This window comes from Corvus hawaiiensis, chromosome 5 (assembly GCF_020740725.1).
Source record: "Corvus hawaiiensis isolate bCorHaw1 chromosome 5, bCorHaw1.pri.cur, whole genome shotgun sequence".
Classification (NCBI taxonomy): domain Eukaryota; kingdom Metazoa; phylum Chordata; class Aves; order Passeriformes; family Corvidae; genus Corvus; species Corvus hawaiiensis.
The window spans coordinates 57,350,063-57,373,368 of record NC_063217.1 but is presented as its reverse complement, the minus strand read 5'-3'; the positions used below and the strand labels follow the sequence as shown (position 1 = coordinate 57,373,368).

General features: G+C 42.3%; 1 protein-coding gene across 26 annotated transcripts in view; it reads left to right on the top strand.

Annotated features, from left to right (window-relative positions):
• The window catches only part of ADGRL3 (adhesion G protein-coupled receptor L3), a 489,712-nt gene that overhangs the window by 70,065 nt on the left and 396,341 nt on the right, over positions 1 to 23,306 (top strand). For 25 of the 26 annotated variants that reach the window (XM_048303590.1, XM_048303593.1, XM_048303575.1 and 22 more), the window contains exon 2: positions 19,397 to 19,463. The gene's annotated coding sequence lies outside the window, so the exon portion shown is untranslated. Of the gene's footprint in view, positions 1 to 19,396; positions 19,464 to 20,308; positions 20,397 to 23,306 lie in introns of those variants that run through there. The other variant, XM_048303571.1, reaches the window with a different exon arrangement.

The window sequence follows — 23,306 nt, the reverse complement described above, 5'->3', positions numbered from 1 at the left end:
CCTAATGTCACTTCATTTTCTGGCTACAGGGAGCAACTGTAGCCTTCAAAGGACAGGAGCAGAGAAGGTTTTGTAAGCACAGGACACACCAGGATGCCGTGTGCGTGTTCAGTGTGCAGAGCCTGTGCTGTGACAGGCAAAGGCACTGGATGTAGCTCCACACCAAAAAGCAGCATTCTTGGTGCATCTGATACTTCTCACCTTGGCTGTCCTGTTACTCCTGGAGCATGAAGAACCCACGTGTGGCCACGCATTGTGTTCCATGCTGTGCCACCCTCAGCAGTGCTGCTGCTCCCTCGCATTCCCGAGTGCTGGCTGAAGCGCTTCCTTGTGGCACCAGCTGCATCGAGGAGGCTTCGAAGGTGCTGATCATTTCATGGTGTCCCTCCTTGGGTAAGGACATGAGGATAGCCAGACGCCTTCCAGATGTGTTAGAAATCCTGTGGGGAAAAAAGGTAGCAAACCCTTGGTGGGAAGTTGTCTGCTGTAGCAGATGAGCATCGTTGTGGTGATCTCAGTTCTCACTGTAACTTCTTTTTATTAAGATCTGAATACAAAAACCAACTTAGATGGTTGTAAGATGTTACTGTGCAGTTTATTTCTCCTAACCTACTAGAGTGTATCCTTGCCCAAGGCAATGCAACATGCTGTCAGATTGTCAGAGTGGAGTTGTACCAAACATGAAAAAGAAGGAAGAAAAACCCCTTCATTTTGTTCTGGCCTTAAATGCAGAAAGATGACAAAGAAATCCAGTGTAAACCTTTAGGCAGTCTATGCCTTTATTGCAGCCCTTGAAAATAATCCAGTAAACAAGCAAAAAAGCATAATTTGGAGTGAATGGTGAAATGCTGTGTTTCTCTTCAGTCAGCTCTCTGCAGTCTTCAAAGATAGGTTAAGTGTCTGGTGGAAGGAGGGTTTGTGTGTAGTCAAAGGGCCATGCTTTATCCTAAAAATGACCTGATTGCCTAATTATTATTTTTTTCCCCAACCAGCTGTGGTTGTAAATACCACCTAAATATGGACTGGAAGAGTTGGTGTCTTTTTTTACATTGCTCGCTTTGTGTTTCCCCTCTGTGCTTCAAAGATTGGCTGTTTGTGGCTTTGTGTTTTCCCCCTGCAAGCAAAGAAAAACCCCCAAATCAAATAATTTTATCAGGGGTATGAAGATCTCAGTGTCAAATTGCAGACTTGGCAGTAGAATATCTAAAATACTTTCTGATTTAATTTTGTATAATGGTACCTGTCAAGTCAACAATGCATCCTTTTAAGAAAGCATTATGTTTCCTAGTCCTAAGATCATTGCATGTCAGTTGTTCTGTATATATGTGCATATATGTGTGTGTGTAGATATATATATTTTCACTAGGAAATTTAAGTAAATCAGATAAGTAATCATGTCTCCTCTCCTCTGAAACCATTCCCTCTCAGCAAGGTTAACCTACTCAGTAGCAGAGGGTAAATCCTTTCTGAAACACTTCCTGAAAGCTAAGTGCTCAAGAACTTGAAGAAAGACTGAAATCAGTGGGCTTTGGGCCCCTCAACCCTGTCCCTTAGTAATTTCACACTGCTGTGTAACTTCATGTCCTGAACCCTGTCCCACTGGTGTAAGAAGGGACAATGGATATATAGTGAGTCCCTTCACAGTATTTTGTATTCCCTTGGCTGTTGGCCTCATATTTTATTACCTACAAAGTATTGAAATGCTGAATACACAGTTGTTAATGTAATTTTGACTCCTTTGTGCCGTTTGTTTCAGATGTATCGCTGTGCTCCAAAAGCAGTGATGAGTTTATTTTCTCCTGACTATTGCAAAAATCTGTCTGCCTATCTATGTGTGTATTTACTTGGGTGACTCTGCAGATGGAGGAGTCAAGGTTGGAGAACTCTGCCTACTGGCTTCAGGTTTGGGGTCAGACTTATCCGCATAGAGAGTGTGTGTTGTGCTCTGTTTATTTGAAGCATGAGCTCCCCTGACTTCAGTTGTGGTTTTTTGTGCACTAAACTTTTGCAGTGGAAATCCTTGGTTGTCACTTCAGCTTTCCTTTATCTTTCTGGAATTTCAACTCTCACTTCAGTTTCTCAGATTTAATCCTGTTGGATGGGGGATGCCCGAAAGATAAAAGGATGCTGCTGGTGCCTGGGAAGACATGAATATTTCAAAGACCTTCTGCCTCAAGACAATTCAGGTCTGCAAAGAAAACTCTTGGAAATGTGTGCATTGAGTAGAAAGGAGCAGTGCAGAGGGCCTTTCAGGAGGAAGGAGAAAAGTCATCTGGCGGCATAAGAAATAGCCAGTATCATTCTTATGGGAGCATCCAGTTTGGAAAAGCTGGAGTCATGAATCCATTCCTTTGCCAGGGGCTGCAGCAGAGAAATTGGTAGGTTTCCACTTAAGTGGTCCTGTGCAGGGCCAGGAGTTGGACTTTGATGATCCTTGTGGGTCCCTTCCTACTCAGGATATTCCATGATGCTGTGATTCTTTGAAGTGCTGCTGAGTGCCTGGTGCCTCCCAGCATTTGCCTGCTCTCATCTTGCTGGGTGCTGCCAGCTCTGCCTGCTGGGCTCTGAGTGCCTCCCAGGCCTGCCATATCTGCTGAATATGCTTTTTCCTTGCACAGCTGCGTTCATTTTCCTGCAGTAGAGTCCCTTGTGAGACTCCCTGCCTCAGGAATTAGTTTGTCAGCCTGCAGGATTCAAAAATAGCATCCAACCTTCTGCAGGGACTCCCTGGCTGGAGTAAACAGAGCAGCCCCGTGCTATGACTCCACACACTTCAGTGGCAAGACATCTCCTCTGGGCACTTTGCTCTTATTTGCCTGTGAAAAAAAAGTAACTGGCACTTGGGGTTCTTGGTTTCTCCAAAGCCTTAAGTTGCCTTTGGCTGACTTCCATCCACAGCAGAGGAAGGAAGGGAAGCCTGGCTGAGCAGTGCCTGCTGACCTTGCCGTGGTGACTCTCTTGGGGAAGGAAGGCATTTTGGTTCCAATACAAACTGGCTCCACACAGCTTGCTGGGGCTCTGTTGCTGTGTCCCAGTTGAGTTGAGAAGTTACGAGTCCAGTTTCTCCGCAGAGGAGTGCAATGCTGCTGCCTCTCTGTGCCAGTTTTTTCTCCCTGGGAAATAAAATGGCTAAAAGGTGTAAAAAGTTCGTGTGGACTCTGGAAGCAAGCCTGTGATTTGGGGTCCTGTTGCTTCCTCTCTTTCTGCCTTACTGGTATTTATGGAGATTTTTTCGTTTTGAAGGAATTGGAACGTCCGCTCAGTCCTCCCTCTTAAATATGTGTTCCCAGTGTTGTCTTGTTTCCAGGCTAAGGCATAATGTAGCTATCAAAGCCTCCCCCTTGGGCTCACCATGCAGTGTAGCATATTTTTGGCCTTAAGCAAGGGAAACAGATGATAAGCTGAAGCTAGTTATCCTTGTGTTGAAAGTGCCAGAGTGGGGTCAGCAATCCCTGCTGCTGCGGGTATGGACCTGCTACGGACACCTCACCTTCCATTATTCTGTGCCCTGTGCCAGCTGCTTCTTTTCAAGGCACTGCAACATCCTAGGAAGTTACTCTGCAGGGGAAATGATCAATACAGTCTTAGTCCTGCCTCCACATGTCCTTGTGAAGCAAAGTGTTAATTGTCCATTTCTTGCAGAGATGAGAGATGGCATTTTTTTCCCCACTCCTTGTGTGTACACAGTTTCTGGGTTTTCTTTAGTTTTGATAGCAGGAAAAGTGCTGATAGATACAGATCCCCATTCTAGACTTTGCTTTCATGTGAGTACCTCTGCTCTTGACTTCAGAGGGTCCTGAGCAACCTTGCTAGGTGAGAATGCATAGGTATAGTGCAGGTCAGGAGAGGAAACAGGAGAAAAAGGAGCATTGCTGTGTAATATCTGCAAATCAATTCTGTTTGCCCTTTTGAGGGTTTGGCCAAATTGCCTGCCTTCAGCTTCTGTTTGCAAGAAAATACGAAGATGAAACCACTGTGTTAGCCAGAGGGAATGTAGCTGAGGGAGGAGCACCAGGCACACCCAGCAGCCTTGTCTCTTGTACCTCATGATCACCTGTTGATATTTGGAGTTCCTGGAAAGCTGTCTGTGCTGCTACTCCTTGTCGAGGGTTGATACTTGCAGGAAGCATGTGAAATCCTACTGTGATAACCTTAATGAACACAAGGTATTACTCAGAAGATTTCCTGCCTGCTGTCAAAAATGCCAGACCTTTTGGTTGCCCTCAAAGACCTGGAAGCCTTGAAGCACTTTCAGACTTTCCTGCTGTTGAAGTACTCTGTGTAACAAATATCCTAAAGACAACTTCAGAGCAGTATGGCTCTGATTGCAGTACAAGACTATCAAATGGTTTCTCTAACCCTTTGATTAATTTTGCCCTTTTTCTGGAAACAGGAGCCTGTGCCTCACCTGCCCTCCATCCAGTCACTAGTTCAAGTCCCACGGGAAATACCCAGCAGCATTAGTGCTTTCAGAAAAGCAGGAGTGTCCTTTGGCTTGTCAGAGTTGAAGGGAATACAGCTGTCTTTTCTACAGTAACAAGTGGTTGATTTTGTGATCTGACCTCCTATCTTAAGCCCCTGGATTGGGAACCCACTTGGACCTAGGTTTATATGCTACACATATAGGAAAGGCAAATCTTTGGCAGATGTCAGAAACTGTGCTTCCCATGTTGCAGTGATACTGAATTCTCTACCTTTTCTTTTAATGTAGCCTCTGTTTTACTCATTCCTGATGAGATGTACCAGCTCCTTTCTGGGCCATATCCCTTGCTGTATTCCTCTTGGTGTAGTCAGCAATGTACAAGACAGTTGCGATTATTTACTCTCCAAAGTGCTGTGATTAAGAGAAAGCTGACCTGTAAGCATCTTTGAGGATAAGTGTAAGTCCTCTGTTATTTGGGGAAAAAAAGAGGAGCTGCTAAAACGCTCCAGATCTTATCTGTAAAACATTTATTTGCCTTTTTTATTCCCCCCCCCACCCTTTTCTTTGCTATTTAGAAGGATGGAATAGTGTTTTATGAGCTGTGTTAACTAAATCTTAGCTGAGATGTGACTCTAAGGTAAGAACTGCTATGAAACAGAGATGAACTGCAGCAGGATTTTATGGCATAATGTCCAGAGCTGCTGCTAATCTGAAACACTTGCAGCTTGCCAGTGCTCAGGTGGTGGGTGGCTGTTGGCTCGCCAGGGTGCAGGACTCAAGTCAGGCTGAAGGATGGAGATACTCAAGAATTAGAGGGCCGCAGACCTGCTGAGCAGGACCACAAATCATGCATTAACTTGCATTTGCACAGTGCTCTGAAGATGATAAATGTTGCCTAAATGTTCACTTCAGCTTCAGCATGAATTAAATCCAACAGAAACATGGTTTGGGTTTTATTTTCAAAACATTGCACTTGGACAAAGAGTTTTTGTAGTGGTTTTCTGGTTTTGTTCATTTAAATATTTATTAAAAGTATGGGAAAGAGATTTCATTAAGAAAGAAATCTTGCAGTATTCAACTGAGATGTCTTCATATGTAGTTCTGTGGGGTAACTGCAGCAGCAAATCCTGCAGATCCCTTTGCTTTTGTGGCTGCAGTAAAACGTGTATGATGACACTGAGAAGGGCAATCAGATTTAGATGTAGCTCTCCCCTGACCCTTCAAATTTTGCAACAGGAGTTACCACTAATTCCCCTCTTTTTGGAGCAGGGCACAGACTGACCAGCAATGAGTGCACTCACTGTGGCTGGAACAGTGAGCTGTAATCCTCTGGCTGGTGTTACACAGAAATCCAGAGCAGCTGAGCCATCAGTCCCTTCCAGCCTGGAAACGGGAGAAGCTGGGCCAGGATTCAGGGGAATGCTGCCCAAACCTAGGCTTTAAAACACAGCCTTGCAAATTGCAGACATGCTAAAACCCCAGTGGCTCCTGTGGATGTTGAAAGCTGTCTTGGGAGTCTCGGCCACTTTATCCAGGTGACCGAAGGCTTTAGGACCGATTTGGGGAACCTCAGCCTGTGTTTCTGGGGGATTTATCTTCTAGCAGCCCTGACTTGTGTTTGCAGCCACAAGGATGATCAAGGCCTGACATGCAAGGACCTATAAGGTCTTAGCAAATGATAAAAATATATAAGGTAGTTTGTTGGGTTTTTTTTCCCCACTCCCAGTAAGCCTCGCTGGATAAGACAGTCCCTCTCAGTTTAGTATCTTTGTGCTCTTCATCCTCCTACTGTGCTGTGCAGAATCTCAGCCTTTAACACTTGTCACCTTGTTGGATTCGCTGTGTCTATTAGTACAGTGGATGAGTCATCCGGTGTATTTAAGCGCAAACCTTGGGAGAAGATAGCTCTAAAATTGCCTTTTCTACTGGAAGCTGATAAGCTCGTTACATATGCAAAAAAGGATATGTATATCAAGCAAAGCCAATATATGACTTGGTAGCGAAGACCAGTCGGAAATACAAAATATATGTAACGATGAATTTAAACACTGTACTAAATCACAGCTGTGCCGTTTTATTGGACATGCCTTCCTCAACTATGAAAGCTTCAGCTATCTTATAAATCTGTCTCTTAATAGTTAGCAGTTACCGTTCTTTATAGTTTATTTATCGGATACTGCTCAGCAAAAATGCACCTTCCTGTCAGCTTCCTTTATATACTGCATTTTGTTCAACGCTGCAAGCTGAAAGTTTTTGCTGTGCTCTCTCTGCTGGTGCTGCATGAGTGATTGAAGTACAGTCTAGAGGTTGTGAAGATTGGTGTTACAATGAACACCAATTACAAAGAACACCTTGTGCAGCCGGCACTGAGCAAGGGCTTGAGATGGGCTTCTGCAAGCAGCTTCTCACATTTATCCTCCGGGACCGCCCACTGCTTTGGGTTTGCTCTGTGGGCACTGAGACCTCTTAGAGCAGTTCAGAGTGGGCATAATAAGTGTACATCAGCCATCAGGTGTTGCTGGGATCCCAGTTTAGACCAGTTGCTATCATTTTTATCACCCTATTGTGATGCTTAGTGGAGTCACTTGTTCCAGATGTGGGAATAGGTGTGAATGTCTCTGATAAGTGTCCGAGGAGATCCCAGCCAGCTAATAAATTTCAATTTGAAGATGTTGAACATGACTTGTGATGCTGGTCAGGTATGTGTACAGGCTGCCTTTCAGGGTGGTTGTCACCTCAGCTGTCATGTCTCCCCCAGCCATCTGGTGTGAAGCAGCTATTGACATCTGGGAGCCGCCATGGGTTTGTCCATCCTTCTTTCCTTTTAGGTCTTTAGTGTCTCACCAGCACTTCCAGTCAATCAAGAGAGTGGTATCCAATCCTAAGTCTACCTAATGTTTTTTAATTTTTCTGTCCAGGGTTTTTACTGGTAAATCTAATATTGGATGAAAACATACTGCCTGTCAATATTCTGCTAAGTCACTAGCTCTTTTTTTTACTCTTCATACTATTTAAACAATTATAGTCTCCCTTTGTCATTCACTTGATGTTTTTCCAACCAATATTCTTGCTCTGGTAAACTGTTTTGGATACTGTGTCTCTCTACTTCTCTGTGTCAGTGAAGAAGCACCAGCAGGAATGGGGTTTCTCTGTGAGGTTCAGCAGAGAGCAGATTCCCAAGACACATTTCTCTGTGGCGTTCAGCTGCTGAGGCTTTTTGGCCAAATGACCTCTGTAATGGTTTATGCAAAAAGAAGGGAAATTAAAAGCACTTTTTTGTTCTAATTACTGGAGGTCTGCCGTCTTCATTTCAGGTCAAACCATTAGTAAGATCTACTCTTCCACGTTAAGGAAATCCTGAGCAGTGCTCATCATATTAAGAGTTGATTATTCCTTTCATGTATCTAAACACAAGCCAACTGTGAATAAAACTGTCATATCCACTGAGACCTCCATGTGCAGAACTTCTTAAAGGATCACCTGAGAAAAGTGCACTTTTTCTTAATGCCTTTATTTATATTTTTTAAATTCAGAAAGGATTAATAATTTATGTGGCTTGTGGAAAACATATCAGCCAAAAATACGCCTAGAAGATAATCAAGTTTTAACTATTGACTTCAACTGAGTGCAGTTTTCTAGAACCAGAAAGTGTCTATAATGTGGGCTTGGAGGAGGTAAAAAAAAAAAGTCACCCTGTTGGTTGGTGCTTTTGTTATCAAGTATCATCCCGCAAAAGTTTTCATTTACTCGAAACCAGTGTCTCTGCCAGTTCCTGCAATAGGTTTTTCTCACAGGCATCCCATTCAGTATGTCTCTGTAATTTAAATAAGTAATTTAGCTCCTTAAAAAAAGCATATGATTACCTGGAATACTTTCCTGCATTTTTAATTTGCTTATACTCGTGTCAGACTACTGATGACATTGCAAAATGAAATGAATATTTGATTGCAGAGTTTATAGCAAATGCAGGTCTAATTGCTTAAGCCAGTCATGTTTATATATCTGATGCCATCAAACTTCTTTTGGAAAAATACAGCAAGACCCCAGTCTGGCAAGGGCCCTTAACCACATCCTTAATTTTTATCCACACTAGTTTTATGGGGGCTGCTGGGACTTCTCAGTTATTTGAAGCTGAGAAGGGGGCTGGCTTGTTTTCCTCGTGCAGGAGTAATGCTGAGGTTTACACCCTGAATTAGGGATGTAATGAGCTGGTGGGTCCTGGTATCTCAGAGCATATCTAGAGTTAAACACGTGCTTAAACGGTACAATTGGTTGTTTTGCTTAGTAAAATGCACCCATCAGCTGAATGAGAAGTGCTACTTTGAGCATCCATCTTGTCTAAGATTCAAGGAGAGGCCAAGTAAGCAGCAGTTTTGCTGTTTGGTCAGGTGTGGCAAATGCAAGTGGCAGCTTGGCAGCAGTAGGACTCTTCTGTCATGGATATTTAAGCAAGTTATTAAAAAAATTATTCTTGTCCTTTCTGTGAAAAATTGTGTTGAGTAGTTGAGAGATGTTTTGTTTATGCTGGCTAGCTGCAAACAAAACTTTATCGTTTACCTTTTTAAAAAAATTAGGATGGAGCCAAGCAAGGAAATTTAGAAAGTAAAAAAAAAAAATAAATAAATTAGGCTGTTGAAAAGCAGTGAACTTCTCAAACACACAGAGAAAATGTGTTAGTGAGAGCTGGTTGTGTGCTACCTCTGGAAAACTAACCTCTACAACAATTAAAATACATTCATCTGTTCCAAAGGGAGACCCAGAATTGGTTTATTAGTTACCCCTTCTATATCACAGTGCATAACTTGAGGCATTTGTTCTGAGTTCCAGAAGTTTTCATGGAAACAGAGGAGGATTACCCAAACTGCTTGCCTGGAGCTGAGCAGGTAGAGGCACAGCACCTGGTTTAATTGAGAGCCCTGTGTGGTAGGGTGATGCTTCACCTGCATGGCATGGGGTGACATACGTGAAAGCCAGGCTTGAGTGTCTAAACCTTCATTAAAACTGTTGCAGGGGGATGCAGGAGGATAACTCCTGAGGATTTTAATGGGATTGCAGGTGTGTGGCAGATATTGTTGGGGGCACACCATTAAAGGTGCGAGCACCCCACACCAGAAAAGTTTCCTGTACACCTAGAGCAGCTCTTGTTTCCCTTTGGCTTGGAATGTATCCGACACTTGATCCTGGAGCTGCCAGGAGCCAGGGTCTGTCTGCTTGTAATCTGTTCCACTTTCTGGTGCAAAGAAGAAAATACTTCTAATGTGAAATCCATTTTAAAACACACATAAAAAAGAAAAAGCCCCTACAGCTGTTTGAAAGCTGTTCGGAAGTATGGCATATTAGAAATAGTCCCAGCTGAAATGGATTAGCAGGCAGAGTTCAAGTGAGGAGGTCAAATTTGTAAACTGAATGCAATTTATCTTGTGGCACTGCAGTTTATCACATGGTTGCAGGAATAAAGAAATGCCACACACATGCACATATTCACACCTAATAATTTAAGAATAACTGGAAAAGGTCTTAAAGGACATTAAAAGGCTTCTGATGACATCATGCTATCTGAGGTAATAAAACAAAGATGGTTTAAGTCAGTTCCAAAGCAACTGTAGCCAGAGATGTCTTTATATGCCAGTCTTTATATATATTTCATGTCTCAAGAAAAAGGTGATTGAATCCTAATATTGCACATTTTGTGAGGAGACACTGGTTAAGATTTTTTTCTCTCATGGATTTCTTCATGCTACATTTCTTTTATTTATTTTACATTTACAGAGATTCTTTAATATCGGGATTAGCTGCATTTAGAGATCTTTAAAACCTGTGGGATGGTTTGCCCTGTAGAAAATCAAAGAAAACTTTTTCAAGGTGTGACTCTGTAGTTTCCTTTCCCCTCCTTTTGGCAAAGTTTTATCTTCTGCTTTAGAAGGAGCAGGAGCCTTTTTTTCCTTCCTTTTTAAAATCTTTGTACTAGCTGGAGGATTTCTAATTGAGCTTGTGTAGCAGACTGTTGGACAGTTGATTTCATGAGGGTGTCTGCATAGAGAGCCTCTGCTTTTCTGGTGGCTTCAGATCCTGGTGGTGCAGAACTTCCAAGGCCCATGCTTTGTCAGTGTTGCCATGTTGGTGATCTTCACTATGTTGGGATTGCATTTTTCCTGATGGGGTGCAAAGCTCACAGAATGAGCTTGTAGAAGATGCCCTTGAAAATCTGATCTTCTTGGGACTTTCAGATTGGACTGTGTTGTCTTGAGACAATGCAGCCTGTTAATAATCTTTAGTCTTGGTTATGAGTACCATCTAAGCTTGTGCATGTGTGTTCATCGTGCTCTGATGTGGGAAGGTGTTCTTCTGTCCTTCAAAAGATGTTTACAAGTGTCACCAAAACAGAAAAGGTGATAGGTCTCCTTTTGGAGGAGGACTGTGACTGCTAAGCCACTTGGAATTAAAAGGTCAGGATAATTGTGCATTTTAGTCACATTTGGTGCTAAGTTTAATGATTAGGACATTTTTTCAAAGACACTTTAGGTGGTGTAAACTCCAGGGAAAGATGTTAGTGTCACATTAATAATAATTATTTAGAAGTGTGACAAACTCATCTTGAGCAGCCTCTATTACACACAATTTTGGAATGAAATTTAAAGTAGAAGGTAATTTCTAGATGCAATTAAAAACTTGTCAGAGTGGAGAAGCAGCCACTTTCTGTCTCATTTTGATGGTAAGCACTGTAATGAAGTGGCTCAGCCTGGCATTTTCCTGCCTGCAGCTTGATCATGGGCAATCCTAGTGCAGTATTTGATGCAGCTGAATTTCTAATGCATTAAGCTCTAAATGTTCTCAGAGGCAAAATACCCCAAACTTGTTTTCTATGATAATTTTCTTTTAAGGATGTTTTTTTAAACAAGTCCCTGAAGCATCAGTACCCTTTATTCCAATTATAATCATTTCAAGATGTGATCCCCGCAGAAAACTATGGAGTTGGTATGTTTGCAGCTTTTCCTTATCCTCGTGTGCCAGTCGCTAGAGGGATAGTAACTGAAGCATGCAGCCCTCCTTCCAGCATGCCTTTCCTGGCTGCATATTTCTGAACTCCTCCTTTGCTCTTGCCTGCCTATCTTTTATATTGTTGAGGAATTTGGTGTCAACCACAGCCTTGGAGCTTCTTTGGTTTTAGACCAAACCCATCATATTTTGCTGTTTATGCATCCCCATTCACCACTTCCAGTTACTCCAATCTACTTCTAGTCCAGACAGCCCCTGTAATTAGGCCATGGATGGACTTTTTAATTGTGACCATCTAGCCCCAAGGATGATTTTCTTTGTTCCCCGGTCTGGTTTTGCCACCTGCATTTCTTAAAGCCTCATTTCATGTTAACAAACTTTGGTGGATGGCATTATGGGCCTAAAATATCCATTGTATGCTAGTGTCCATGCTTTTATCTTGACATTTCCCACAAGCAGGACATTTAATAGCCAATCTATGAGTGTTTTGTCTTGATTTCTCGCAAGGCTGGCCTTTTCAAAGGAGCAGGTGGTGACTAAGCAGAGAGAGCTCATTTTAAATCGGAATTATTGAACTTGATGTCCCTCAAACCCTCAGCACCACTGACCATGCTGAGCTCATATCTTTGTTCCCATATAGTCCATGACCCACATTGAGATCCCTGTAGGACCATCCCTCTCTGGTGTATTTCCATGGTTTAGGATGCTCTTGGGCTGCAAACTGTGGCAGATCTTCATGAGTGCCTTCCTAATTGTGGCTGACAGCAATACAAAAATCAATTTAGCATGGAAAAAAAGGAAGCCAGTATGTCCTAAGTTTGGATGCTGGTGTCTGGTGGGATTTTTGATTTGTGTGTGTTGTTTTGGTAAAGACTGGAAGAGTTCTAAGTTTGTGCAGTGCTAAGCATTTTATGGCATATTTAAATGTCTATAACATAATTCGCTTTACCATCAGAAGGCATAAATGTCAGCCTGTTGACACATTATAAAGACACAAATGGAATGTAGCCTGGCAGACTGGTGCTGGTTTTGAGGTTTAATAGTACATCTGTATCATTTATCCCAGCAGGAAATAACACAGGATGTTGCCTTGTAATTTTTTACTACTGTATAATAAAATGTAACCACAATAAATGGTGTCTAAGCAAGTAATGCAGCAGATTCTGGATTTTGTCCAGTGTGCCTTTACCACTTAGGTTAGTTTTGCCCCCCTACAAGATGTGATTTTGACTGGATACAAACTGAATGTGGAGCTCTTGAATGTGTTACATACATATCTGTAGAGACCTTTCTGTGCAATCCATGTCTTAATTGGCTGGTGTTAGCAGTGTGCCAGTTCATTCCTCTTTAAATAACTCCCATCCTAAGTTGAACTGTCCTTGAAAGGGTCTGTTCTGCATTTCTGCACTTCAAGAATGTCTTTGCAGGTTGATTGCTTTCCCAAATGTCCTCTCTGTGATACGATGTTATGTGCAAGTAGGCTTTTGATAAAAACTCGACTGGCAATATTTCATGGAAGTGTTACGGGATTCATGCAAATGGAGAGCAGGGACTTGGAGTGTTGTGTTAGCTTATGGTACATTCCCTGCTCAGTGCTAATGGGGCATCTCGCACACCTTTCAGCATCCTGGAAGGTGCTGTGTCCTGCCAGGTGCCAGTCCTTTCCTAGCTTCGGTGTCTGGGCTGCTGCACTGCTGCAGACTGGGAATTTTTTTTTTACTAAAACCATGAGAAGTCTGAGAAAGGAGTCAGCACTCAGCTAGGCACTTCTGCAGGGGCCTGATAATGCAGAAGGGCTCTCTGGTTGCTTTGTAACATCTGTCCTGCAATGTTCCAAGTGAAGAAAAATATGAAAACATTATTCTGTGCATATGAGAGTGCTGCACATTTGTAAAAAGACAATTAACATAGAAATGAGGGAAGCTTTTGATTCATCAAGCAGATTCAACAGACTGTGTCATTTCCTTGATTTTCATTTTAATTAGGATTAATCAGTTTTATCTCCTAAGGTCTTTGCAGAGAATTTACACGAAACAGAAGACTTTGGTCAGCAGTGTGCCAGTGTAATAGCCCCTACTTGAAGAAATCCAGCTGTGGCACGTATAACCAGGATTAGATTTGGCAGGGCTCCAGGCTCCCCTCTCCTCTCTCATTAAATGCCTTGCTGTGGCAGGGAGCTCTCTGGATCTTCCAATACCAGATCCTGGGTTTCACATAGCTGCCTGGTTGCTTGCTTCAAAAAACCTCTTGGAACCAGTATATTGCTTGGAAAAAAAATATCTCTGGGATGCCAGCTTGAAATAATGGCTGCTCTCTGCTTCAAAGACAGGCTCAAAAACTCTCACTTAACCCCAGCACCCGTTGGTCCCAACACCTGGGGGCTAGAGCCAGCTGAGACAAAATGAAGCTGACCTTTTTCTCCTCAAACTCAGTATGTTTAACAGAAGCATTCAGGTTTGGATGGAGTTTCAGATACATTAGAAGTGGAGAGTGAGGGAAAGGAGCCAGGTAGTTCTATAGGAAGGAGAGCAGCAAGCCATTGGCCTCATAGGGGAAGCAGCAAGGTTTGAGTGTGTGTTCTGCATCCTGCACAGCAGAAGCAGGACTCCCAACATGCCCTAGGTGAGTGTTGCTGTCTCAGTGTTGGGCTGTGTTCTCTTTCTTCTTCTTCTTTCTTAGCTTTTTGCATATTTTTAGAAGGCTCTTATCCCATGAAGAAATAAAAAAGGATCTTCAAAAATGGTTATAAAACCAAATGAAATCTTTTCTGGTTTAGTTATTAGATGTATTTCTGAGTGGACAAATTTCATCATGGAAATTAGAATAATTTGCAAACACAATAAGCATCTGATTATGATTGTTTTTCAGTACCTGAAATAGGTGTCTTGCTGTGAAAACTTCCATATTATGTGCAAGTGAAAATTTAGCTTCCATTTTTTTTCTTTAGCGGAGAAGACATAATTGTTCCAAAATACATTAAATGTAAATGTTTTCCTGTTAATTGTAGGAGAACAATATTTCAACCATGTGGGTCCTACAACAGTAAATATCAAGTGTAGGCTTTAAGCACCTTGTACACTCAACAGATTTGAAAGCCATTAAGCATATGAACAAGGAGAAAATGGAGAGAGAAGGCAAAAAACGCTGAAGGGAAAATCCTGCTGAAAGCTCACAAAGCATTTTCAAGCTTACAGAAATGACCTGCTCCGTTCCTGTTACACAGAAGTGTTAAAATGAGAGCAGACGACCCTTTCCCCCCAAATCATTCATCTGTTATGTCTGCAATGTATTTAGACTGAATCCTTTCCCAGATGCTGCGGATCTGTCGGTTCCAGGGGAAATTAATGGGATTTTACCATTTGCTTTGAGGAAAAGAGGACTGGACTTTCTCCTGCTGTCTTTGGCAGGAAGGAGCAAGGAGCTTTCCTGTCTGCTCTCTTTAAATATTGCGTCTTTTCAAGCTTTTTTTTTTGCCAGATAGCCTAATTTGTGTTAGTGCAATATACCATGTTGGAAAATTACAGAGGTTAATGTGCAGCACTATGATACACAACCATAATGGTAGACTCTAATGTTTTTTAAATGGTAAACCAAAGGCATTTGTAATACGAGTTGTAGTGAATTGCCTGCACTTCTTGCCAGAGATTAGTTTAGCATTGCTTTTAATATTTTATGCACTGAAGTTGTTTGCAAAGACTTAAAGCTTCACTTGCTTTGCACACTTGTGCTTTGTTCTGTCCCTGTACAAAGCACAACAGAACCACTCTCTTCCGGATGAATTGTATGTCAAGAAGTTATATCAAATTACAGTTACACTGCATTGGAAAGATTTTTCTAGTAATCAGTGAAGACTACTTTAGATTTATGGTGTCATAACTGAGCCAGGTAGTTAGAAATCTAACCTTTTGTAATATCACAGGTTGCATATTAATGTTTTAAATATCTAAACCACACATGAATGACGTAGGACATTTTTACTTTAAATGTTACTGTAGAGATTTGACGGTACATAATCCCATTAAAACAGAAGAGTGCAAGAGGAAATGATCCATTTGCAATTATAATTATGCATATTGAGATTGACCATTCTTTAAAAAATTGGAAGGGCAAGGTTGAGAAGGGTGCTTGAGCAATCACTCTTTGTTGAGAGCATTGATGGAAGAATAAAAAATTTGAGGGGGATTGATTTGTCAGTAATCTGCATGAAAAAGTATGGGAAGCATTTCTTCGGAATGTGAAGGGGAGGTAACCCTTTCACTGTCACGGTTAGCTTTGCTTGGAGAGCCACCACGAAAAGACATGATCAAAACCAGAACAGCAGGTAACACTGAACTACTTCATCTGCTCTTGACACTTGATAAATAAAGACTCTTAGTTGATCAGCTTAGTTTTGGAGAGTCAGCATGGCCTCATGAGTACTCCAGAGGAGGTGGGTTTTGTTTTAGCTCTGTCAGGGGCCTGCTTTTTGACCTTGAGCAGCAATTTTTTTGTCTCCATGCCTTTCTTTCTGCTATTCCTTGATTGCCTTGTCTTCTTGGAGGATGAACTCTTCAGGAGAGCGATTTCTTCGCATTCTGTTCTATGAACAATGAAGTCTGAGCCTCGCCAAAGCCTCTAGGGGCTTCTCTAAAAGAAATTATAATTGTTAGCTTTAATCACTTTCATCAGAAGAGCTTGGTAATGGAGGATGGCAGTGTGGAGGATTTGGAGAAATCTGTAGGGTGCCTGTTAATTAAGTCACTGTGGGTGCAAGTTGCTGATTTGGTTTCATTTGGCTGATGTGGAGATCCTGATGCCCGGGAGCAAGGCAGTGCTGCTCCATATGGGTTTTCATCCCCAAAAGCACGACGCTGGGTGCTCCCTCCTCTGCTTCTGCAGAGCCAGAAGGGAGGTGCTTGGTACATTTTGGCAAACAAGGCTTTCTCAGAAGCCTCCTACTGGTTGCCTAAAAAACGTCACCTGCTTTTTTGTGGGTCCCTCCGCTGTGAGCATTTGCGACAGAAATTGGACTGCTTGGCTTTTTGCAGTGAAGACAGCTGTTTGAGGGCGAGCCTTCCCATCTTGACGGGTTCTCCTCCCAGCCTTTGCTGTTGCCAAACAGAGTGTTTATCATTGCTGTCCTTATTAGCAGCTTCTGGTTTGGGATGGAGGTGCAGCAGCATGCCAGTTTGCAGATTAATTACCCGTCTTGTGGCAGCTAGTGATGCAGAGCAATGTGTCCTTGTCCTCTTTATGTGGATGCATTACTCACCACAGAAGGGGATTCAGAAATATTTAGCCACATGAACACCAGCAGCCGTGTTAGTAAAAGTGGGCTATGTTGAAGGATCTACATGATTCATTTAGCAGTAAACTTGGCAGGTAGAGTTCTAGGGTAATATGGGATGAAGCAAGGGACAGAGGTGATTTCCCCTCTCCTTAGCATCCTGAGTGAAGCCACTTTCCAAATTGTCCAGGCAGAGTATGACCAGGGGGGAACTGGGGAAGAAGCAGCAAATGCTTTCTGAGAAGCACTGTAGGTTTGAGGGTGAGCAGGTTAGTCAGGTGGCGTGGAGAGCAGTAAAAGAGGATCAAAACAAGGCTCCCTTGCATAAAGGGCAGGAGCTCCACTGCTCTGAGTATTAGTAGCAGTCAGAGGTAAAGGAATGCCTCTTTCTTTGGTGTGTTTATTCTCTCTTTTAGGGCTAATGCCAAATCCCTGTAGTTCCTGCAGCGTACCACTACCAGTGAGCGCCGACTCTCTAACAAGTATTTTCCAAGATCTTTGCTCTTGCAGGAATCCCTGTATAGTTCCCTTCCTATTTTAATCAGAACAAGAATTCCCCAATCTGCATTTTAAATCTGCATAGAAATAGCGTATGGCAGAGGCCAACTCAAGGTTACACATTTGGGAAGGGAAGGCAAGAAAAATTTACCAGTCAGTACACTCACATTATGATAAAATAAAGGTGAGCTGGGAGAAGAGCATGTGCTGAATCCTAAAACGACACAGAAGAGCCATAAACCACAGTATGTTGTGCTATCTCTAGTCCTTTATGCTCCAAGCAGAAGTAAAATGCGGGGTATCATAAATGAAACAAAGATCTTGTTTTAATTTTATTTTAAAAGCTGTTGCAAGGCAGTGGGGTAACAAACATTAACTTCTTCAAACTAGGCAAACTACAATTTCTCTGCTCTGTACTGCTCCCATCAAATAAGAATTTTCTACAAAAGCTTCTTGGAACCAGGTAAAGGTTTTGCTATAAAGCACAAGCAGAGTAGTCTAAACAAATGGCATTTTTCCTAGAAATAAAGTATATGGATGCCCTTATGAGGTGTTGCCTGGTCTGCTCTGTACTTGTAAAAGTGGTTTTTCCTACTGAAACTGTATATATTTGGTCAAAATCCAAGGCTGAAAATGGGTATAGTCCCTACATCTAGAGACTTTTTCATTTGTACAGTGAGGAATAATAACTGTCCTTACCCTGAGTTTGCCTGTAAATTTCTTAGATGATCCAAAGCCTGTTTATTGCTTACAGAGGCAATTTTGCTGACAGGCAAGCTGGAATAGGTCTCTTTTTCTTCCAGAGCATCCATACTTGCCTATTATAGAGAAATCACTCAAAAAGCAGCATGCATGCTGGACTCTCAAGCCTTGTTTTTAGTTTTAATTTACTTGTCTGACTTCCAAGGTTACTGAATGCAAGCAATTGCTTCTTCAGTACATAAATAAGATGAATTATACGTTAGGGACCAATGCCTAGGCCTCGTTCTTCTCATGCTCTCAGGGGAGGACCTGCTGAGGAGTGCTTAGAGGTACAACTGAGGTACAACTTTCTTTTTTTGAAAATTAAAGTAAGACTGTTCTGGATTAGCTAAGATGTGAAACTGGAACCTCAGGACCATTTTTTTTTTTGTCTGAAACTTTTTGAAGGTGTAGGGTGGTCCAGGGTGTGGAACCATGGGAGCAGAGTGAAAGCTGTGCAACAGCCCTAGTTGGGAAAGGCTTGGGGACCCACTGCTGCAACTGGAACAACTGGCCTCAGTTTAACACTGGATCCTATTTTAATCAGCCTTTAAAGTTTTTTCATTTCAATACACTTCTTTCAAATGCCATGACTTGTGTTCTGCCCTGCAGGTTGCAGAAAATAAGCTGGGTTTGTAGTTAATGTTGGAAGCAAAATTCAGGCAGGAGGACTCATTGCTGTTTCCCTTGCATGGGTTTTTAATTATATTTTCTAACTGTTTCACTGGGATGGGATGAGGTCCTGGGGTCCTGTGCCATCCAGCTTGACTCTGACAAGACTGATACTGAAGTTTCATCTGTAGCAATCCCAACTGTGAGGAGCAATTTCTCATGTGTAATTAATCCTAATAAAAGCAACACTTCCAGGAGGCTGACCTGGATCCATCCATTTCATTGTTTTGTCAATTAATGTTATATTTAGCATCTAACACTATAATTAGAAGATGTAAAGGGATAGAGAAATTCTAAGTTGTAGCTGCTGAGGAAAAGGAATTACTATCCTTGCAATCATAATTTATTTTAACTTCTTTTCGAGCTAGATGTTTTTTATTCTGGTGCAGCAACCTCTAAAAACCTCTGATAAATTGTGTGGTTTAACACTAGTTTATCCAGATGACATTGGTGTCTGTTGTGGTGAAGAGATACTCATGTACCTGCATTTGCGTTTGATATCTACTTGAATATCTTTTTTTTTTTTTTATTGTTACTATTATTGGCAGTGATATTATCCACTGATTTTTCACCTGACCATTGTTAGATATGTGTTAGTACTGTCTTCCCATGCAGAAATGGGCTTCGTAGACATTAAAAAGTCTTACAGGCTTTTCAAAATCAGATCTGTTGACCAAAACCAGTTGTTCATTGCTGTATCCTCTGGTAAATGTATAGCAGAAAGTTCATGAGTGCCCAATAAGGCCTCAGAGGCAAATATAAATGGTTTTTAATTGTTTTCTTTTTCTCTTTGTTTCCAGAAATGTTGAATATAGCACTCTGCAGAAAATAGCGTGTGGATTTCTAGCACCTGAAGAACAAGAAAAGGTAATTACTGGACCATACAGTCTAGGCTCATTTGTTTGCTGTGCTAAAATATTTAGACCTGATCACATTGCATGAGCCTCCAACACCGTCTCTGCACATGGGTTTTGTGTATTTTCAGTTATGCAGGCACAGTTGTTTCTTGAGAATATTCCTTTATCTAAAGGGAACAGGGGAACAAAAGCAGCAGAGCATGAAAATGCTGAAGCAAATGGTAGGGAAGAGCATACTGTGAATATTTTCGGTACATGTAGAAATGACGAGGGTAAAAGAGGGGAAAAAAATATCAAGGCTTATATGTGCCAGTGTAAAAAGGGCTGCAGACTTCGCTGTGTTTGCAAGATTGCCTGGTGCAGCCTTGCAGCCTGCTGGGCCAGTGTCGGAGGAGGCTCAGTGTTCATCAGTGTTACAGCAGCCTGCTCATGTTTCAGTGACTGAATAACTCGTGGGGTGGTGCACCCTGCTCCAGAGGTTGTTGAGCTGCTCTGCTGCCTGCAAGCCTGCCTCTTGCAATCCTGCCTCTTGATCCTCCTGGGTCGTGACATTTTGTTGGGGCAACGCAGCTCGGCAGGGCTGTGGCTCAGTCGCTGGTGTTAAACAAAATGCTGTTCATCAAACTTTCATGAGACACTTTGCCAGGGGCTGCATCTTGAAAGAGTAGGCTCTAAAAAGCAGTGAGCAGAGCTGTGCTGCTCTGTACTGCTGCCATCTCATGTATTTTCTTCTACCTTCTTTCCAAGGCTGAGAGGTGAGCACCCCTACAGGGCCTCGAGTGGTTTTGCACTCTTTCCTCCCTGGAGGCAAGTGAAGTAAAAGCTGGACAAGGCAGGCATGGCCACGTTGAGGAGTGGTGGTCCTGCTTCAGCTGGTACATCCCTTCAGCTGTATGGTGATCCAGAAGAGGGACCAGGAGCTTATCTCTGCCTTGAAGTCCGTGTAAGGCATGATTATTACTGGGGTTAAGCTGAGGAATCTACATGAGCTGAGCCTTTCAGTAAATTTTTCTAGTAATTAATAAAATGACTTAAAAGTAAGAAAAGATGTCGGTAGATACCAGTATGAAGAACTAAATGAATATATCGTGTGAAGGTCTGTAAATTTGAGTATAGCAAAGCAAGCCTAGTGAGACTTAAAAACACAGATGTGAAGAGAGAGAGACAGCAGATGCTGCTAGGGTCAGGAAACTTTCTGTATGAACACGTGACACGTTTTTACAAGACACTTCATTTCATTGCTTGGGTTTGAAAAATGCATGTGAGTGACATCTTGTGTTCACTACATCTGCAATGCCATACTGCTGATAATTAGCACGTGCATTTTAGATGCAAGATGACAAACACAGACAAATCATAGGGTGGCACAATTCTGCTTTCTCTGTGTATCAGCATTATCATTTTCTGAAAGTCCATCTTTCCACCCTAAAAATGGCAGTGTCATCTCAAGAAGCATGTTGAAAAACACTTAAAGGGCCTAAATTTGCAACTTGTGTGGAACCTTGTATATTTTTCTTGTGGTGGTCTCTGCATGCATCAAGTTAGTGCAAAATCATGACAGGAGAGGAAAAAGAGCAGACAGAAAAAGCAGCTCTTGGAGCAAATAAATTCTTGGTCAAAGTGCATTAAACTTTTGGAGAACCACATTCTCCTGTATTTGGGGTCACAGTGTTTTGAACTATCTTCCATGTCCTAACAAATGGGATTCATTTTCTTAGATATTTCCATTTGGATTTATGGTGTCATTTAAAACTCTTTAATGCTTTCTGTCACCATCACTGGCTCATTTCTCTGCTGCGGGACTGTCATGTTTGGGCACTTGACATGTATGGGAGATGTAGGATAAATTTACTGGGAGTCAGAAAATTCAGTGCTCTGAGTATAAGTCTGCTTATTTTTGTCAAAAAGAAAGGTTGAAAAATCGGATTTCTTTAAAATAATGAGTTTTCCAGGGGGAATAATGGAAAGGTGGTGCAGATTACAGTATGACACGATATGTTGGCAAAGAGGAAGACTGTGCCATGCTGTTGAGTTTCACTGGTATTTCACTTCTGTTTTATAAGCAGGTGAAATATTGGTTTAAGTTATCTGTGCAATTTAAAATTATCTCTACAAGTTCAGTCACTTATGTTTATTTATGCTTTTGGTACAGCTGTAAAGAGATTTTTAAAAAAAGCAGTGTTTCTTTTTGCAAGTAAGAGATTAAAAACATGCTTGCATTCATCATGGCTACGTGCTTTCTGAGGCCTTGAAACACAACTGCCCACACTTCTGCAATGTGGCTCAAACATGGGAATTACTCCCACTGGGTTTCTTAAAAGCTGTAAGTGTTGTTTTAAAGTTTCACATAAGCAATATTGTAAGTAGGTAAGGGTATATATGCAGCAAAAAAATGGCCACTCATGTTGTTATATTTGTTCTCCTGCTCTGTGAGGTCATGTAGTTACACACAGTTTTTTTTCATCCCGTGAACAGGATCCCACAGAGTCATTTAGCTCTGTGAGCTGTGTGAGCAGAGCAACCATGAGCTCTTTTATTCCTCCAGACTGCTGCCATGTCCTTTTATTTGGTGCTGTGTGGCACTGGGTTGCAATGGCTGGGCTAGGGATGTATCAGATGTATTTCATGGCAGTGAAGACACAGTAGCTGCTCTGCACATGAGCCAGCCCCTAGGAGAGGCTTTGCCCCATCTTATGGAGGTAGTGGCCTTGATGGGGATGTTCACCCCCGTGCAATGGGAGCTTTTTGCAGGTGGAGTGGATTTCATGCTGTGCTGCTGGGTCCAAAGCTGCAGAAATTGAGACACTGCTTTTATTTCCTGCATGGCCAGACCGAAGGAAGAAATCCCACGGCTCAAGGGCATGAGAAGTGCTCTCTTCTTTTGTTCTAGGTCTCTTTTTTTTTTTTTTTTTACTGGCTGGCCATGACATTAAGATTTCTAATTAATTTAGAAACCACAGGCAGTTGAAGAGAGTGAGCAATGTAATAACTGGGCCATGGGGCAGAGTAAAAGCACATCAATTATTCAGGCAGTCGCTGCTGCTTTATTCCCTTCCCGAAGCTGGGCTGGCTGTCAGCGTGTGTCAGTGATGCTGCTAATGCCCTTCAGAATTTACATGCATAAATAGTGGCCTTTTAAAATCTGCATGAGGATAACTTTAGTATTTCCAGCAATAGCTTCCAGCAGCATGCTCTGTCTAGTACGTGCCGGGGGCTCCAACCGCTGTTTTGGGTGTCTTGTTCAAAACTGGGATCTTGACAGGTGCATCCCCCAGAAGCCTCTGCTGTGGAGAAGTTGCTCCTCAAAGAGGTTGAGGGGCTCCTCAAAGAGGTTGATGGGCACCCCAAGCCATGCAAAGAAAGAAACAGTCCTGCTTTAAAATGCAGGTGGTGTCTGAGAGTGTTCTCTCTGGGTGAGTGAAGTCCAGCATCCCTTACAATGCATCATTCCCTCCTTCTCTTTCTGTTATCTCTCCAAAGCACATGCTGTGAAGATGCCTTGGATGCCAGTGCAGTTGCTCTACAGGGTTGAGGAGTGGGAAGCATCCTTCTCCTCCTCACTGCTCTGGCTATTGCAGGTTCTGCACTTAGAGCAGTTGGAAAGTTTGAAACAGAGGAAACTTTTCTCACTGCCGAGAACTGCATTCACAGGACTGGCGGTGGTTGTCTTACACGGGTACACCTCAAAGTCTCATGTTTGGGATGCCACAGGGAGCAACACTGATTCCTACATCGAACCAGCAAGGGGAGTGAAAACTGGGAGACCTGTTGGATTTTTCTGCCATGGACTACAAGCGGATGACAAAGCCTTACTTTTCTGTCTGGTCGGCATAGTTATCCCTACTGCTAGAGG